Below are 17,938 nucleotides of genomic sequence, written 5' to 3'. Positions count from 1 at the left end.
ATTAATGTATGGGAGTGAAAGTTGGGTATGGCAAAAGAAGCATGAAAGCAGAATAAATGCAGTGGAAATGAGAGCGTTAAGGAGTATGATGGGTGTGAAATTGAGTGACAGGATAAGGAACAGCGTGATAAGGGAATGTTGTGATGTGAAAGAAGATGTAGTTACAGGAATAGAAAAGGGTATGTTAAGATGGTTCGGTCATGTGGAGAGGATGAATGAAAGCAGGTTGACTAAGCAGATATACAAGGAGAGTGTGGAGGGAAAGGTCGGAGTGGGAAGACCTAGACGAACGTATCTTGATCAAATTAAGGACGTCCTGGTAAAGGGTCAGGTCAAAAGTACCCGAAACCGCCGAGCTTGTATGAAGAGAGTTATGAATGTGGACGAAGCGAAAGAAGTATGCAGAGATCGTGGCAAGTGGAAAGAGGTAGTCTCTGCCTACCCCTCCGGGAAAGAGGCGTGATTTTATGTATGTATGTATGTATGTATGTGTCAGGATAAACGGAGCGCACACTGAGTGGTTTAAGATTGAGAAAGGCGTTAGGCAAGGATGTGTTGCGTCACCGTGGCTGTTCAACCTATTTATGGATAGCTGTTTGACAGATTTGAAAGAGTCTAAAAGTGGATTAAGGATGAATGAGTTACTCGTCAAATGTCTGCTCTATGCCGACGATCAGGTTATACTGGCGTCATCAGCGGAGGAGTTACAGGAGATGGTAAACTGTATGCATGAAGCTTTAAAAGAGAAAGGAATGAAAGTGAACGTAAGTAAAACTAAAACACTGGTTTTTGAAATGGAGAAAGAAATGACAGCATGTAATATTTTGATTGGAGGAGAAAAAGTGGAGCAAGTGAAAGAGTTTGTATATCTAGGATCAAAGTTTACATCAGATGGCAAGTATGATAGTGATATTGAAAGGAGAGTGAACGCGGGGAACATGGTGAATGGAGTTTTGCATGCCTTTATGAGCAGTCAGAAACTATCCAAAAAGGCTCGACTGGCTGTGCACAGGGGCGTGTTGGTCCCGACATTAATGTATGGGAGTGAAAGTTGGGTATGGCAAAAGAAGCATGAAAGCAGAATAAATGCAGTGGAAATGAGAGCGTTAAGGAGTATGATGGGTGTGAAATTGAGTGACAGGATAAGGAACAGCGTGATAAGGGAATGTTGTGATGTGAAAGAAGATGTAGTTACAGGAATAGAAAAGGGTATGTTAAGATGGTTCGGTCATGTGGAGAGGATGAATGAAAGCAGGTTGACTAAGCAGATATACAAGGAGAGTGTGGAGGGAAAGGTCGGAGTGGGAAGACCTAGACGAACGTATCTTGATCAAATTAAGGACGTCCTGGTAAAGGGTCAGGTCAAAAGTACCCGAAACCGCCGAGCTTGTATGAAGAGAGTTATGAATGTGGACGAAGCGAAAGAAGTATGCAGAGATCGTGGCAAGTGAAAAGAGGTAGTCTCTGCCTACCCCTCCGGGAAAGAGGCGTGATTTTATGTATGTATGTATGTAGTTCGAAAATATACTAAAATAACATCAAACTGTGCTCTAAAAGACATTGTGGCGAAACTTGAAGTAAAACTTGATATTTTTTTTCAAGCATGAAACAAATATAGCCCATCAATATCAAACAATTAAAAGCCTAAAAGATAACTTAACTGATAAAGATGCTGTGATCCATATGAAGTTTTCAGAAAACTATAATACAAAATATTCTTCAGAGGTTCAATCAATCCATTTTGGTGGGTCACGAACGCAAATCAGTTTGCACACTGTGGTCTTTCATACCAAGGGAAAAACAAAATGTTTCGCCACAATGTCAGAAAATTTAAGCCATAATGTACCTGTCATCTGGGCTCACCTATCATGAAACTCCTTCCTTCTTCAGTCGAAAACATTCATTTTTTGAGCGATGGCCTGGTTACACAGTAGGTACCGTAAAAAAGATATGTTTTTTACTTACTTTGTAAATTGACGGAAACCTGTCAAAATATTTGTGATTTTACCTGGAATTACCATGAAACCGGTCATGGCAAAGGAGCTCCAGATAGTATCGGAGCAACATGGAAAAGAATCGCTGACAAAATTGTTGCTTTAGGGACTGACATTGCTACCATTAACGACTTTGCTATCGAATTAGATAAAAACTGTCCCGGCATTCAAATATTTGTGATAACTGAAAAAGAAATTGATTTTCAAAAGAAGATACTGGAAGATAATAAACCAAATATTAAATGTTTCACTGGTACACTAAAAGTGCATCAAGTACGAGGAAATTATTTGAGCAATAAGTGGTACATGAAGAGCCTCAGTTGCTTTTGTAGCAATTTTTGTCCCCATTTCCACTTAAGCGACATTAAATACTCCAAAAAACAAAACAAATTGGATGTTGCGGCAGTATATACTGATTCTGAGGAAGATGTGCCAATTGAAATGGTTGCGCAAACATCTACTCATCTGATTAATTCATCTAACATGGATAATGCAGACACTCCTATGTCTGTTAAGAATGGAGATTTTGTTCTTGTGGAATACCAAATTAATACTAGAAAATATAGATATGCTGGCATATGTTCATCAGGTGCCGTGTGGTTCCCGGCACCAATAGATAAAAGAATAGGACCACTCCATCTCTTTTCCATGGATGTCGTAAAAGGCGACTAAGGGATAGGCTTATAAACTTGGGATTCCTCTTTTAGGCGATGGGCTAGCAACCTGTCACTATTTGAATCTCAATTCTATCATTAGGCCAAATAGCTGAACGTGGCCATTCAGTCTTCAAGACTGTTGGCTCTGTCTACCCCGCAAGGGATATAGACGTGACCATATGTATGTATGTATGTTCATCAGATTTTGATGAAGAAGAAGGAGACATCGGGGTTACATTTTTAAAGGTCTCAAAGGAAGCTAGTACGCTTTTGATTGAAATGACAATGACATGTCTGATGTTAAATGGGAACAGATCTTGACCATATTGCTCGTACCAGTGCCCAATATACTTATGAAAGGTAACTACCTACTACAGGCCATATAGTGATTTTCTTAGTAAACAGAGTACTCTACAAGTTTTCAAAGCCAGTTGATGTTTTTGAAAAGTAAATTATTTATTGTTCAGTATTTGAGTATAAAATATTTAGCTACACAAAAATCGTTGATTCTGATCTGAAAATGAAAGAGTTCATGTATACTGGAGACTGAAACTTTTAAGTTGTTTAAATAACCTCGAAACTGATAGGGGTATCATTAAATAGTACTATTGTTTTGTTTTGTGAAAGAAGAGTATATTTTTTTTTGTTTAGTAAGTTGATTAAGAATACAGTGCTGTAAATGTTACAAACTTAGAATTTTGTGATTGTTTTATAATAAAAAAACTATTAAAGGGTAATTTTGTTTGAATGTATTGTACTTCAACCAATCCTTCATGTATCTTGTCACGAACAACGTGATGTCTCACATCAATGTGTTTGCTTCTGGAGCGGTAACCTTCTGTGCCTGAAAGTTTAATAGAACTTTGATTGTCACTGAAAATTAAAAGAGGTTTCCCCTTAAGTTGTGGCCAGATGTCTTCTTGAAAATGTTTTAGCCACAAAGCTTCTTGAATAGATGTTGATAGATACATATATTCCGCGTCAGTTGTGGATAGAGCCACAGTGGTTTGGCGTCTCGAATTTCAGCTGGATCCCGTAACTGTAACCCGTACATGAGCGCCGGCATCACAGTAGCCATGAGTAATAACTTCTTCAGGATTTTGCTTATAGGTGAGTTTATAATCCAGTGTGCCTTTTAGGTATCTCATAACTCTCTTAATTGCCAGCCAATGCTGCATCTCCGGTTTGTTGTTATATTTACTTAACAAATTAACGACAAAGCTAATGTCTGGTCTGGTAATCTGTGAAATATACAATAAGCAACCAATTGCTTCTTGATAAAATATGTCTTATTGTGATTTCATTTTCATTTATTTTTATCATCATTTGCTTGAAATTTTGAATTCATATCTAAGGGTTTTTTACAGGTTTGCATTCCGACATTCCCAATTTCATCAAAACTTCTTCAATGTATTTTCTTTGATCCAAATAAATGATTCCCTTTTCTCTGTCTCTTCCTAGATGTAATCCAAGACAGTAAGACAGCTCTCCCAGGTCCGTCATTTTAAATGTTTTATTCAGTTCCTTTTTAATATAGTCACCTAAATCTTTTTTATTTGTGAATAAAATTAAGTCTTCTACATATATGGCAACAAACAATATATCGCTTCCATCTGCAATTTTGTGATAAATGCAAGGATCTAATTTTGATTGTTTTAGACCCATACTCTTCAAGCTACAGTCTAGTTTTTTGTTCCACTGGCGGCTTGCCTGTTTAAGGCCATATAGTGATTTTCTTAGTAAACATACTTCTTCTCCTTCCTTAAACAACTCAGGTTGTTTCATGTATATCTCCTCCTCTATGTCACCTCGAAGGAAGGCTGAAATGGCATCCATTTGGAAGATGTCTAAATTATATTTTGCCGCCAGGGCAAATAAGTAACGTAAAGAATCAGATGAAAAACGTATCACAGGTGAAAAAACTTCCTTGTAGTCTATTCCTTTCTTTTGAGAACATCCCTTTACAACAAGCCGTGCTTTATATTTTTTTACTTCACCTTTTTCATCTACCTTCGTTTTAAAGACCCACTTGCAAGGTATGGCACGCTTGTTAGGCGGTAACGAAATCAGCTCCCATGTTCTATTGTCCATCAATGACTTGTATTCAGCAACCATGGTATCTCTCCACTGTTGTGCTTCAGCACTATATAAGGCCTGTTCTACAGTAAGTGGATCTGTAGACTGTGAAACACATAAAAAAATATTATTTTAAAAATAATTATTTTTCTGACGCGGTCTCAGTGTGACATTTCTAGTAAAAATCTCATTACTGTCAAACTCCTCATCACTGTCCGGGCAATAAGTCTCATCCTTGTCATCATTAATTGTCACACAACTATCGAAAGAGGTGTCCCTGCTTTTTGGAGATAGAGTATTATTTTGTGTATGATCTGATGAAGCCTCTCTGTGTCCTGGTCCGAATCATCGTCAATGACATGGTCACTCTGAGAAGTGAGTGGTATTGAAGTGAAATTAGGCCATGATGCAGATTTCGGGATTTCTTTTTTTTGTCTGTTGATCTTAAATTTTCAACAAAAATCACATCTCTGCTAATTACAGTCTGTTTAGTGTTGGGATTATATAACCGGTACCCTTTTGTATTCTCACAATATCCTATAAATATTAGCTCTCGCGATTTTCGATCCCATTTCATTTTTTTTGGTATGTGTACCATGGCTTTTGAACCAAAAAATTCTTAAATGTGATATATTTGGTTTCTTACCGGTCCATTTTTCATAAGGTGTTGCTTCATCCAGGAACCTTGTAGGTAACCGATTAATTATGTAAGCCGCAGTAGCCACTGCCTCAGCCCAATATATTTTACTTAACTTTGCATCTAAAAGCATTGTTTTGGCTCGCTCCACCAATGTTCTGTTTCTCCGTTCAGCAAAGCCGTTTTGTTGTGGAGTATAAGAAGTGGTGGTTTGATGCTTGATGCCCGAATCTGCTAAGAATTTTAGAAATATATTATTGCAACATTCAGTACCATTGTCAGTTCTGAGTTTCTTTATTTTCCTATTTGTTTCATTTTCAACTTCATTTTTAATTTTTTTAAACACAGACTGTATGTCTAATTTATTTTTCAGAAAATATACATAAATCTTTCTAGAAAAATTGTCCACAAATGTTATGAAATATTTTGCACCACCTGCCGAGGCAGTCTCCATTGGACTACAGAGATCCGAATGTACTATTTCCAACAATGCATTTGCTCTAGAGCCAGAATGAGGAAATGGACGCCTAGTTTGTTTTCCTTCACAACATGGAATACGTACAGTATTTTCACAGCCTTTGGATATATTCACACCTTCCGTACAATATACTAACTTTTTGACATCTGTCAAACTTAAATGAGCCATTCTCCTATGCCAAGTATCAATATCAGCTTTGCTATCATGAGAAGAAACAGCATATGCATTGCCAGTAACCGTATTTAATCTATACATATTATTTGTGAGGCTTGCTGTTGAAACAAGATCCCTATTTGCATTGTACATATGGCAGCCTGTTTCTGTAAATTATACTTTGCAACCATTCTTAGTTAACTGACTGACTGATAATAAATTTGCACTAATTTCAGGTATAAGTAAGACATTTCTCACCTGGATGTGATGTTCACCCTTGCTTGCAACTGTTTGAATGTTTACCTTACCAATCTGTTGCACGGAGACTGAGTTACTATTGGCCACCATTATCTTTTAGATCGGAGGTGGTTGTAAATCGTACATCCACACAATCTATGTACCAGTCATCTTCATTTGATGTGCTATATGCTGAAAAGATAGCTGAAAAACCATTAATATTATTAGTGTTCTTCTTTATACTGCATTGATTTTTAAAATGCCTATATTTATTGCAGTTGAAACATCGAGGTCCCTTTGCTTTAGGCTTAGGCTGGCTGTTCAAATTATTTTTATTGTATTTGTGTCTTGTACAAAAGGTCGTGGGCTCTGAAACTTGTACTTCTTGCAGAAGTTTAGTTTTAATTAGATCTGATGATATTGTTACTGCAGAACCCTCGATTCTCATGATCATCCATACATATAATAAAACTGTAACTGAACTTTGTCTGTACATTGAAGATATTTAAGAAAAAAATTAATAAGGGGTCTTTTTAGGGTCAGTAGAAGCCAAAACAATTTTTTTTAGAATTTTTGTCTGTCTGTCTGTCTGTCTGTCCGTCTGTCTGTCTGAATATTTGTACGCGCATCACGCAAAATCTACCGAACGGATCTGAACGAAATTCGGCACAGATATAGTTAGTAACCTGGATTAGAATATAGGCTACTTTTTATCCTGAAATTCTATCCCAAGGGGATGAAAAAGGGGGTGCAAGTTTGTATGGAACTTCGTCATTTTTGAATCGATATAAAAAGCTATAAATAATTAATTATTATATGTATGGATAATGATTAAAAAAAATCCATACATATAATAAAACTGTAACTGAACTTTGTCTGTACATTGAAGATATTTAAGAAAAAAATTAATAAGGGGTCTTTTTAGGGTCAGTAGAAGCCAAAACAATTTTTTTTAGAATTTTTGTCTGTCTGTCTGTCTGTCTGTCCGTCTGTCTGTATGTATGTTTGTACGCGCATCACGCAAAATCTACCGAACGGATCTGAACGAAATTCGGCACAGATATAGTTAGTAACCTGGATTAGAATATAGGCTACTTTTTATCCTGAAATTCTATCCCAAGGGGATGAAAAAGGGGGTGCAAGTTTGTATGGAACTTCGTCATTTTTGAATCGATATAAAAAGCTATAAATAATTAATTATTATATGTATGGATAATGATTAAAAAAAATTATAAAAAAATTGCATTTTCCATACATATAATAAAACTGTAACTGAACTTTGTCTGTACATTGAAGATATTTAAGAAAAAAATTAATAAGGGGTCTTTTTAGGGTCAGTAGAAGCCAAAACAATTTTTTTTAGAATTTTTGTCTGTCTGTCTGTCTGTCTGTCCGTCTGTCTGTCTGTATGTTTGTACGCGCATCACGCAAAATCTACCGAACGGATCTGAACGAAATTCGGCACAGATATAGTTAGTAACCTGGATTAGAATATAGTTTACTTTTTATCCTGAAATTCTATCCCAAGGGGATTAAAAAGGGGGTGCAAGTTTGTATGGAACTTCGTCATTTTTGAATCGATATAAAAAGCTATAAATAATTAATTATTATATGTATGGATAATGATTAAAAAAAATTATAAAAAAATTGCATTTTATTTATTTAATTCAATTTGCTTTGTTTATTTAGTTCCCGTGGTTTAGATATTTATTTTTTGACCACCCGATACGAGATGGCGCCTCATGAGAATTTAAGAAATAAAACGATTGTAGCCGCTGGCAAATTTTTTAATTGATTAAAAATTCTTATGGAGATAATGTAACTGTATCTGATGAAAGAGTTATCAATCATTGCCTTTGTTCGCTTCAAGATGTTGTCTTATCAATTGATGGCCATTCTTTGAGTCACTACGGTCTTCCGGAACCACAGGAAACCTCTGACGATCCACAAGTGAGTCGCAAATATTCAGCAGATACAAGTTATGATCCATTCATTCATATATTCATACATACATACATATAGTCACGTCTATATCCCTTGCGGGGTAGACAGAGCCAATAGTCCCGAAAAGACTGAATGGCCACATTCAGCTGCTCTGCTTAATGATGGAATTGAGATCCAAATAGTGACAGGTTGCAAGCCCATCGCCTAAAAAAAAGGATCGCAATTTTATAAGCCTATCCCTTAGTCGCCTTTTACGACATCCATGGGAAAGAGATGGAGTGGTCCTATTCTTTTTCGTATTGGTGCCGGGAACCACACGGCACATATATTCATATATTCATATTCATATATTCATACATATAATAAAACTGTAACTGAACTTTGTCTGTACATTGAAGATATTTAAGAAAAAAATTTATAAGGGGTCTTTTTAGGGTCAGTAGAAGCCAAAGCAATTTTTTTTTGAATTTTTGTCTGTCTGTCTGTCTGTCTGTCCGTCTGTCTGTATGTATGTTTGTACGCGCATCACGCAAAATCTACCGAACGGATCTGAACGAAATTCTGCACAGATATAGTTAGTAACCTGGATTAGAATATAGGCTACTTTTTATCCTGAAATTCTATCCCAAGGGGATGAAAAAGGGGGTGCAAGTTTGTATGGAACTTCGTCATTTTTGAATCGATATAAAAAGCTATAAATAATTAATTATTATATGTATGGATAATGATTAAAAAAAATTATAAAAAAATTGCATTTTATTTATTTAATTCAATTTGTTTTGTTTATTTAGTTCCCGTGGTTTAGATATTTATTTTTTGACCACCCGATACGAGATGGCGCCTCATGAGAATTTAAGAAATAACACGATTGTAGCCGCTGGCAAATTTTTTAATTAATTAAAAATTCTTATGGAGATAATGTAACTGTATCTGATGAAAGAGTTATCAATCATTGCCTTTGTTCGCTTCAAGATGTTGTCTTATCAATTGATGGCCATTCTTTGAGTCACTACGGTCTTCCGGAACTACAGGAAACCTCTGACGATCCACAAGTGAGTCGCAAATATTCAGCAGATACAAGTTATGACGCTGTTGCAATGGCTGAGATCGTAAATAATGGTATTGGGATGATTTCCGATGAGCTAAAGTCTGTGTTTGACAACGTATTGAGAAGTGTTAACGAAGAGCAGGGTGAAACATTTTTCCTTGACGCGCCTAGTGGTACAGGCAAAACCCTTTTGACTCGCTTATTACTGGCTGAGGTCAGAAGGCAAGGAAAGATAGCGTTAGCTGTTGCGTCTTAGGGGATAGCTACCACCTTATTACCTAGAGGGAAAACAGCGCACACTATGATCAAGATCCCTTTGGACCTGGATATAAATGAGACTCCAGTTTGTGCAGTGCAGTGTCGCGGAACAGCGACAAAGCAAAAATACTAGCAGAATGTAGCCTAATCGTTTGGGACGAATGCACCATGGCTCATAAAAAAGCAGTGGAAGCAGTCGACCGTACGCTTAAAAATATCCGGCGAAACAATCACATTATGGGAGGTACCACTGTATTATTTTGTGGTGATTTCCACCAGACTCTACCCGTCATAAGCCGAGGTACTAGAGCTGATGAAGTAAGCGCATGTCTCAAACGTTCCATACTCTGGCCTCAGGTTAGGAAATTAAGTCTAACACGTAATATGGGAGAATATGGGTGGTAATCCTCGAGCGCAAGAATTCTCAGATGTGTTATTGCACATTCGTATATCTGGAAAAGGCCTATGACAGAGTTGAGAGGAATGAATTGTGGTCAGCACTTTCTATGCATGGGGTGAGCAGTCTCTTAATACGAGCACTGAAATCCTTATATGAGGATTCGAGTGCTTGTGTCAGGATAAACGGAGCGCACACTGAGTGGTTTAAGATTGAGAAAGGCGTTAGGCAAGGATGTGTTGCGTCACCGTGGCTGTTCAACCTATTTATGGATAGCTGTTTGACAGATTTGAAAGAGTCTAAAAGTGGATTAAGGATGAATGAGTTACTCGTCAAATGTCTGCTCTATGCCGACGATCAGGTTATACTGGCGTCATCAGCGGAGGAGTTACAGGAGATGGTAAACTGTATGCATGAAGCTTTAAAAGAGAAAGGAATGAAAGTGAACGTAAGTAAAACTAAAACACTGGTTTTTGAAATGGAGAAAGAAATGACAGCATGTAATATTTTGATTGGAGGAGAAAAAGTGGAGCAAGTGAAAGAGTTTGTATATCTAGGATCAAAGTTTACATCAGATGGCAAGTATGATAGTGATATTGAAAGGAGAGTGAACGCGGGGAACATGGTGAATGGAGTTTTGCATGCCTTTATGAGCAGTCAGAAACTATCCAAAAAGGCTCGACTGGCTGTGCACAGGGGCGTGTTGGTCCCGACATTAATGTATGGGAGTGAAAGTTGGGTATGGCAAAAGAAGCATGAAAGCAGAATAAATGCAGTGGAAATGAGAGCGTTAAGGAGTATGATGGATGTGAAATTGAGTGACAGGATAAGGAACAGCGTGATAAGGGAATGTTGTGATGTGAAAGAAGATGTAGTTACAGGAATAGAAAAGGGTATGTTAAGATGGTTCGGTCATGTGGAGAGGATGAATGAAAGCAGGTTGACTAAGCAGATATACAAGGAGAGTGTGGAGGGAAAGGTCGGAGTGGGAAGACCTAGACGAACGTATCTTGATCAAATTAAGGACGTCCTGGTAAAGGGTCAGGTCAAAAGTACCCGAAACCGCCGAGCTTGTATGAAGAGAGTTATGAATGTGGACGAAGCGAAAGAAGTATGCAGAGATCGTGGCAAGTGGAAAGAGGTAGTCTCTGCCTACCCCTCCGGGAAAGAGGCGTGATTTTATGTATGTATGTATGTATGTTATTAAAAATCGGTTATGGTACGTTGCCTGAATCGAACGGATTGGTGACTCTGCCAGAGAACCTCTGTCAAGTAGTTACTTCGGTGGAGGAACTTATTCATTTCGTTTATATCTCAAACCTATCTCAAATAATTCATCATGAGGATTCTTGGATATGCGAGCGAGCAATCCTAACACCCAAAAATGAGCAAGCAGCTGCTATTAATTTAAGTATTTTGGAAAAAATTGATGGGAGCGAGGTGGTATATCAATCCATAAATACAGTTTTAGATAGTACCGATGCTACAACTTATCTTATAAAAGTAGGCATTCCAATTATATTGCTACGCAACTTAACCCCGCCGAAACTTTGTAATGGGATTCGTCTTAAAGTGATGTCGCTTCAGAACAATATTATAGAAGCTGAAATACTTACTGGTTGTGCAGCTGGTGAAATTGTTTTTATACTGCGCATTCCCCTCATTCCCAACAACTTTCCATTTCAATTTAAGCGTGTGCAGTTTCCAGTGGCTATATGTTTCGCGTTTTATTTGTGATGTCTCCAATGGGCAAGACAGCAAATGTTGTACACAAAGAGATTCTTTAACTCTCTATTATTATAATTTCCTTTTTTTGTCTTTAAAATTTATTAGTTTGTTAACACCTCCGCCCCGGGACTTTGCTTTTGTAGGAAAAATAAACTATGTTCTATTCCAGGCATTATTCTTCCCGGGTACGTAAGTTTCATCAAAATCCATCCAGTAGAATTTGCGTGATTGAAAAGCATCCTCAAACACGCACTCACGTGGGTACATCTATTTTTTTTTGCATAATATTAGTTTATGTCAATGCAAGGCTCTTTATCTAAGCAATCTTTTTATGGAAGCGAAATTAACGCAGGCGAAGCTGCGGGCAAAAGCTAGTCCATAAATACAGTTTTAGATAGTACCGATGCTACAACTTATCTTATAAAAGTAGGCATTCCAATTATATTGCTACGCAACTTAACCCCGCCGAAACTTTGTAATGGGATTCGTCTTAATGTGATGTCGCTTCAGAACAATATTATAGAAGCTGAAATACTTACTGGTTGTGCAGCTGGTGAAATTGTTTTTATACTGCGCATTCCCCTCATTCCCAACAACTTTCCATTTCAATTTAAGCGTGTGCAGTTTCCAGTGGCTATATGTTTCGCGTTTTATTTGTGATGTCTCCAATGGGCAAGACAGCAAATGTTGTATACAAAGAGATACTTTAACTCTCTATTATTATAATTTCCTTTTTTTGTCTTTAAAATTTATTAGTTTGTTAACACCTCCGCCCCGGGACTTTGCTTTTGTAGGAAAAATAAACTATGTTCTATTCCAGGCATTATTCTTCCCGGGTACGTAAGTTTCATCAAAATCCATCCAGTAGAATTTGCGTGATTGCATCCTCAAACACGCACTCACGTGGGTACATCTATTTTTTTTTGCATAATATTAGTTTATGTCAATGCAAGGCTCTTTATCTAAGCAATCTTTTTATGGAAGCGAAATTAACGCAGGCGAAGCCGCGGGCAAAAGCTAGTTGGTTTATAAACCTCCGGTAGACCAGCTAACATTTGAGTTCCCAGCCACTCGTCATCTACACTGAAACCAATGTTTCTTAATTTGTGCGCTGTGCTCATAATTTTGTTCACATAATCTTCCACATTAGCACAGTTATCCAGGGATGTGTTGATTAGATCTTTTAGTAAACCAACTTTCCTTGACAATCCGGAGTCTTCAAAAACTTTCTCTAGCTGTTCCCATACTTCTCGGGCCGTTTTGGCACTTTGAATGTGGACATAGTTTATAGGTTCAACTAACAAGATGATTTTCGACTTTGCCTTTATATCTTTTTTGGTATCAACTGATACGGTACTCGGATCAACACACTCCCGAAGTTCTTCATGCTCCAAATAAGTTCTAATGGCAAATTTCCATGTGATGTAGTTGTCCCTTCCAGACAATTTTTCAATTTGTAGGTTATTTGAAGCCATGTTACACGTGATTTCAGAAATACTTTTCTCGGTAATAAAAATTGTTGATTTCGCTAAATAGGTATGGGGCGGCCCATAACCTGTAGCAATAAATACTATTTAGTAAATACAACTCGGTTTTATTTATAGAAAAGATATTACAGAATGTAGCAAACAATCTACGCGACAGACATGACAGTGAAAAAAAAAGTGGCGCCACGTAGCGGTTGACATAAGCAACAATTAACTTTTATAACGGGAATCCTATCGGGAAAATCGAAGGAAAAATCCAGCTTCACATTCCACACGTATATTCATAACAAATTACAAGGTTTCCCGGCAAAACATTTGCAAATTAACAAAATCCTAGCAAATAATTGCGACAAGCCCGCGTCGATCTAGCTGTCGCCGGCTGACTGAAACCATCTTTCGTCTTTCCTTTATTGGAGCCTGAACTTCTCCGACAAAAGACGTTAAGGTCGAAGCGTGGTTCTTACCCATATCCCTACCATCCTGCAAATTCTCCAGTATGTATGTAGTGTCACTTACCCCGGCCTTAACCCTGTACGGCCCATCTCTACGTGGAATAAACTTGGCGAACTGTCCGCGCCCTGCGTCATTCGCCCCTTGAGTTTTGAGCAAAATAGGTCTCCCACCTTATGAGCAGGTGGTGAGCGGCGCCCTAGACCAGCGTTTCGCTTTTGGATCGCTTGTGCTTTCTCGTGGACGTCTCTCGCTTCAGCCAACTTACCTGCCAAAGCCTTAAGGTAAGGCGTTACGTTAGGGACGAAGTTATCGGAGTCCACTATAGCCCTCAAATCAGCGGAAGCGTCGCTCGGCGTTCCTTATATTGCATTTTATTTACCAAATTCCTTAACAAATATCTATTGTTCATAAACTCAAAAAATCGGTCATTTGTAGAATCAGCCTTTGTAGAATCAGTCATTTATAGAATCGGTCATTGCTAGAATCAGTCATTCATAGAATTGTACATTTCATGAATCGGTCAATAATAGACTACGTTGTCATTCTGCGAATCGGTCATTCCTAGACTAACGCCCGAATACTGAAACGTTACTGAAATATTTAACGGCTACTTAAATGTTTGAGTAGCTCTTAAACACAAAATTCGTATTCTCAAACGTAAATTATAAGCATGTGTTAAATTTAAATGACCCCATAATTAAGTTGCGATCAAACGCCACTCAGTGTAAAATTGGTATACTGAAACGCTACTCAAGGGTAGTTAACTGTCAAACGAACTGTCAAATTGATTTGAGCGTCTCTTAGATCTGAGAGTGGTCGAAAGGTCTCCTAAATCTGTGCTTTTATTTGTAACATATGATCACGTCTATATCCCTTGCGGGGTAGACAGAGCCAACAGTCTTGAAAAGACTGAATGGCCACGTTCAGCTATTTGGCTTAATGATAGAACCGAGATTCAAATAGTGACAGGTTGCTAGCCCATCGCCTAAAAGAGGAATCCTAAGTTTATAAGCCTATCCCTTAGTCGCCTTTTACGACATCCATGGGAAAGAGATGGAGTGGTCCTATTCTTTTTTGTAATAGTGCCGGGAACCACACGGCACTTTTATTTGTAAATTGAAACTTAAACATTAAAAAATGTCTTTATCATCGCTACCGTCTCTTTCTGATCATGAAAGACCTACAGTGAGTCGCCGAAATGTAGAAAAGCTAAATGCATTTGAAAAATACGATGATGTGGAGTTTCGTGCCCGGTTCCGTGTTTCCAAAGAGACAGAAGAACTTATATTACCAAATATTGAAGATGAGCTTATAGCGCAACCTATAGGGCCAAGTGGCAATCAAAATTTTCTTGTAAGGACAACATTAATCAATACATATTTTTCTAATTAAACATGGTGTTTTTTTATAAAACCTTTATTAAATAGTATAATTTTCTACCTCTTACATCACATTACATTCACTTATTATTCATTATTGGAGACATTACATTCACTTTGGCAATACTCTTTTTAGACCTCTGTTTGAGGTTCTCATAACGAGAGGAGTTGTTGCCAACTTCTGAAGCCGCTTGCAGCAACAGCATTGTACTGCTGGCAAACAGAATCCCAAGCTTCACGCTTCTTTAAAATCATGCTGGCATTCGTTTCCTTATTTTCAATGATATTCTGGTATCTAAAAGCATACAATAAAGTTAATCATCCAATGATCTTATTTGTAATTGAACGAAACGGCAGTTTGTTTACAGTTAATATTTTATTGTTTATACTCACTTTTTTACCAGTTTCCTTTTTTCTTCCATAATATAAGTAAAGAGTAATTAATAAAAACTTTTCGAAAATAATACCGCGCTCACTCAAGTGTCAGGTATCATGTCATTAGGCTAGAACGTTTCATTCTACGACAATTTGGTAGTAATTGTTTATGTTTACTTTCGTGATAATTTTTATAATAATACCAGAACATTTAGTAATAATGATATTAAACCGAAACGAAATTTTATTTTATTTGTGTACCGAATAAAACTTTAATTGTTTTAACTCATTTAAGTAGCATTGTAAATATTCTTCATTCAAAAATGTCGCTTAGAACGAGACATCGTGAATGTTACCATGATGTAAATTATTTGATGGCTGCTTAGCTGAGTATGCCTTGAAATCATTTGAGTAGCCTTTGAGTATACTACTTTAATCTGAGATATGCTTAAATTTAAGAGCCCTTCAACTGAGTATAAGATTTGAGTAACGTTTCAGTATTCGGCCGTAAACCTACCTTAGAAACACCTCGTTAACGAGTGTTTTAGCACACTCAAAGCTCGTCGCGGCTTGAAGTGCAAACAATTCTACCCACCTCGACCCAACGTCTTCGATGATGAGGATCTATCTATTACGTCGAGGGGATTCCACCAAGGGACCAAATAGGTCCACAGATAAAACCTCAAACCTTCTGGACATAGCAGGTGTTGCAACAACCCAGCTGGTTTCTTGTTGTCAATCTTACACCTTTGACAAGGCACACACTCCTTTACATATTTCGTAACATAAGCACGCATTCCTGGCCAATAAAACCGTAACCGGAGACGACTCAGCGTGCGTTCTACGCCTAAATGTCCAGCGGTGGGTGCGTCATGGAAGTTGGCGAGGACCTGAGCTCTCTCATGCACTGGAACAACCAGACTCGCTTCGTCCTCGTCGCTTTCTTCCAATCCATACCTGTACAGGACTCCCTCAGAGATCACATAACCTCGATCAGGCTGTAGCGGGAGCGATGATTCGGCTCGCCCGCCACCAAAGGGAAGATCTTCCGCCAGGCTAGGTGTTATGCCTGGGGAACCGCGGCTCCGACGATGTTGTGTCGGAGGTTGTATATATAGCTCCAATCCGTGAAATCTTTGAAATCGCGTCTTAGATTCTTCGCTGCTATTGGTTGAGCACGTCAATTTCTTCGCGATGATTGACAGTAGTTGTTTGATTAGATGTTGTGACGAGTGGCGTAGAGATGTCGCCACAAGGCCAAGGCCTCCCCCTGGATGATGCGTCAGATTCCATGTCTTCTATAATTTTGCAAATCTCTGGGTCCTTCATTTGATTTGCTCGGATGTCTGCAGGACTCCTTGCAGAGACATCCACCACGGCCAGGCCAATGTCGTGATCCGCAGTCTGGGTATCTACCAATCTGGAGAGCATGTCGGCTACCGCATTCGAGCGTCCCGGCACGTACTCAATCTTCAGGTTGTATTCTTGTAGCGTTAACGCCCACCTAGCGAGACGACGCCAACTGCCAGTGCCTCACGTTCCGTAGTCGAGTAGTTCCGCTCGGCACTCGTAAGTAGGCGACTGGCGTATTCGACTGGCCGCTCGTCCGAACCCTCCCCCTGGAGCAAGACAGCTCCCAGGCAGTAACCGCTACTGTCAGTGCTTAGCACCAAAGGAAGTGTCTCGTCGACTTGCCGAAGGATCGGGGCAGAGGTCAGGAGGCTCTTAATCTTGTCAAACGCTTCTTGTTGCTTCGCTTCCCATCGCCAGGTGGCGTCTTTCTTTAGCAGTACCGTGAGAGGTCTCGGAACAGTTAGACGTCTGTAAGAAGCACTTCAGCTGTTTGATATCTCGTGGGACTGGCATCCTCGTTATAGCTTCCGTCTTTTCCGGGTCCACCTGGAGGCCACCTGGAGTGATGACATAGCCTAGAAACTTCACGGAACTCCGTGCAAAATGGCTCTTTGCTCGGTTAACTCTCAATCTGAACATGGCCAACCGATCGAAGACGGCTTCCAAGTCTGCCAAATGCCTCTCGAAGGATCGTGGTGACAGCAACACGAGGTTATCCAAATACGCCATTAGCGAGACTCTCTTCAGGTTTGACTTGAACCTATCGATAAGACGTTGAAAAGTAGCGCCAAAATTACGTAGCCCCATCGGCATATGTTTAAAACGGAACGTACCATGCGGTGTAGTGAACGCTGTTTTGTCTCGGTCTTCCTTGTGGACAGCCACCTGAAAGTAGCCAGATTTCAAATCAAGGGTACTCATGTACCCACTGGTCTTAGCCGCGTGCAACACATCCTCGATCCGTGGAAGTGGGTATCTGTCCGGCTCTGTCACAGCGTTCAGTTTTCGGTAGTCGATACATACCCGATAAGTGCCATCTTTCTTAGCTACTAGCACAACGTTCGAAGCCCAAAGAGACTCGCACTCTTCGATGACGTCATCAGCCAACAACTGATCCAGCTCCTTCTTGAGTGCCTCTCGACGGCTTGGAGACAATCTGAACGGAGGGCATGCAATAGGCTCTTGCCCCTCCTTCACTTTTATTTTGTGAACTGCGTATTCCGTTGCAGGGCCTCTATCATTAATGTCGTCGCGTAATGCGAGGCGTGCGTTGTCACAATCAGCA

This window comes from Amyelois transitella, chromosome W (genome assembly GCF_032362555.1).
Source record: "Amyelois transitella isolate CPQ chromosome W, ilAmyTran1.1, whole genome shotgun sequence".
Taxonomy (NCBI): Eukaryota; Metazoa; Arthropoda; class Insecta; order Lepidoptera; family Pyralidae; genus Amyelois; species Amyelois transitella.
The sequence above is the reverse complement of the archived record's forward strand: the minus strand, read 5'-3'. Positions refer to the sequence as shown.